General features: G+C 35.5%; 1 non-coding gene across 1 annotated transcript; it reads right to left on the bottom strand.

Annotated features, from left to right (window-relative positions):
* Window positions 1–1,084: 1,084 nt before the first annotated feature.
* LOC121205941 (small nucleolar RNA R71) lies at window positions 1,085–1,191 on the bottom strand. Its single transcript, XR_005901015.1, has one exon. It is a non-coding gene; the product is annotated as a small nucleolar RNA R71 (small nucleolar RNA).
* Window positions 1,192–2,912: the final 1,721 nt, after the last annotated feature.

The following is a 2,912-nucleotide window of genomic DNA, read 5'->3' as shown; positions in this document are numbered from 1 at the left end:
GATTTCTACGAATTAAGTCAAGTGAATAAATCGTCTAATTCAAAAGTAATAAATGAAGTCTAGGTGGATTCTTCCTTGGGTATTGTCTTCTCCATCGATTTTCCAAAAGTATTTTCTAACTTTTATCTCTGTCGTGTTCTTAGTTAATTAGTTAGTTAATCTTAGTTTAAAAACATCCTTTTAATTATTAGGCTAGATAATAAAAAGATAGTAGTTACTAGTACTTTTAGTCCTTGTGGATACGATATTTCCGGTCTTACCATAACTGTATTACCATTCGATAGGTGTGTTTGCCTTAGTCGTGATCGTAGTCTAGTTTAGTGATTCGTAAAATGATCATCAAGTTTTTGGCGCCGTTGCCGGGGACTAAGATATTAGGAGCGCTCGAATTTTATTACTTTAGTCATTTTTTTTTATTTTTATTGCAAATTAATTTTTGTTTTCATTTAATTTTTACTTTTCTTCTAATCTCCCTGTTATTTGCTTCTGGCAGTAATCTCTAGTTTCTGACTAGAAGGAACTCATTAAAACCTTTGCTATTTGACAGTGAGAATAGAAAGCATAGCTTGTAGAAATCGAAAAGAAATAAGGCGAAGCCTACAGTATATAGAAGAAGAGTAAGAGGACGTGACCGATATACCCGAAGAGATGGCGGACAATCCGAATAATCCGCTACCTCCTGTAGTTGCTGCAAATCCAGTAAATCAGAATCCTACTCCTCGTACTATGTATGATTATGCTAAGCCTACTTTAACAGGAACTGACCCGAGTATTGTTAGACCTGCTGTTTCTGTAAATAATTTTGAACTGAAACCTAACACGATTCAAATGATACAATAGTTTGTTCAGTTTGATGGTTGGCAAGACGATGATCCAAACACTCATTTAGAAAAATTTCTAGAATTCTGCTACACCTTTAAGATCAATGGCATTTCTGACGATACCATTCGCCTTCGGTTGTTTCCCTTTTCATTAGAAATAAGGCTAAATAGTGGTTGAACTCGTTACCACGAGGGTCAATCACTACTTGGGAACAAATAACCGAAATTTTTTGCTTAAATATTTTTCGCCGGCCAAAACGGTTAAATTGAGGAATGATATCTCTTCTTTTGTGCAGATGGATTTAGAAACACTTTATGATGCATGGGAGAGATACAAGGATTTATTGAGAAGGTGCCCTCACTATGAGTTACCTTTATGGTTACAAGTTCAGACCTTCTACAACAGTGTGAACCCCTCAACAAGGTAACTGATTGATGTAGCCGCCGGTGGAACCTTGAACAACAAAACACCTGAAGAGGCTTACGAATTTATTGAAGAGATGTCACTAAATAACTATCAGTGGCAAGTCATGAGAACGAAGCCGACAAAAGAAGCTGGTGTTTTCAACCTCGACGTGGTCACTATGCTATCTAACCAGGTAGAACGATTGAATAAAAAGATTGATGGTTTGTATGATTCTACTCAAGTACATCCAGTGATGAGGTGTAATTCAAATGAAAGAGGGATGCACAACACAGACTACCCATCCTTCAACCCCAACACCGAGAGAGAACAAGTCCACTATATGGGTAACAATTCTAGACCTCAGAATAACCCTTATAGTAACACTTACAATGCAGGTTGGAGGAACCATCCTAATTTTTCGTGGGGTGGTCAAGGGAATCAAAGGCAACAACACCCTCCAGGTTTTGAACAACCACCTTATCAATAGGAGAAAAAGCCAAACCTTGAGGAGATGCTTACAAAATTTATCTCGGTGTCAAAAAAATTTAATTAAACAAGCATAAGTATTTTAATATTCTAACTATGAATATTCATTCAAAATAGTTCAATATAGCAGAGGAATCATGAAATAAGCAACATATTTAAATAAAATAGAGAGAAAAGAGTAAACAAACGCAAAAAGAAAGAGCTTGGGGCATCGAAATCGGTGTTGTAGGCTGCGCATGGGCGTGGTGGGTAGGGCGTGTGAATTTGCAGTGGCTAGGGTTAGGGTTTTTGGAGGAGGGAGATGATAAATAGTGAGGGGTTTATATAGATTTTGGGGCAACCCTCTCAACAATTAAGAGATCCATTCGAGGAACACGGGGACTAATTGAAGTAATGAGCCTCCCAATATCGCCCTGAACTGAAGAAAGTTCTGTCCTAACTCTGACCAAATATTCTTTCGTATCAAGAATCAAGAACAAAAATGCGGATATAGTCGAATGATAAAATTTCTCTTTTCCAAGGAGAAGACGTGGGAGATATTTATACTTCTTTTCACATACGAAAATATGAAATTCAGACTCATGTGACAAGCCAAGGTCCTGAAAGAATCACTAACGAAATACCGCACCTAAAAGCCCATTTACTCCGCAATTTAGACAAAAATGGAATTGTGATGCTGGGATCTTGGGTGGAGATAGGCAATATTTTAGTAGGATCAATAGGTCTTCAAATCGTTCATTTGAAAAAATTGAAACCTTTCTTCAATTCAATGTGTCTGGCCCGGTCTAACGAAGAAGTTGTGGTAAGTATATGGAGAAAAAAAAGTGAGAATGATATAAAAGTGATTTTGAGATATTGTGAATGTGTTTAATAGAATTTAATAAAGAAATTTAATAAAGATATGGACTAATATGTTAAAAGTGTAAAAATAATATGTGAAAGAAATGATAAAGGATAGTGACGAATTATGAAAATTATGTTAATTGGTGAAATGTGATACATGTATTAAAAAGAGTAGTAAATTCTAATTGTTGAATTGTTGTCATAAGCACGAAATTGTGAAATAAGTATGATAATAAGAAATTAAGATGAAGAAAGGTAAATAAACAAAGAAATGAAATATTAGGAATTAAAGAATTTAATAGATTTCGATATTATGGGTCCTTACTAAGTTGTCACAAGCTTAACGCGTTGTTTTC

Source organism: Gossypium hirsutum, chromosome A08, assembly GCF_007990345.1.
Source record: "Gossypium hirsutum isolate 1008001.06 chromosome A08, Gossypium_hirsutum_v2.1, whole genome shotgun sequence".
Lineage (NCBI taxonomy): Eukaryota > Viridiplantae > Streptophyta > Magnoliopsida > Malvales > Malvaceae > Gossypium > Gossypium hirsutum.
This window is presented reverse-complemented; position numbering and strand designations above follow the sequence as displayed.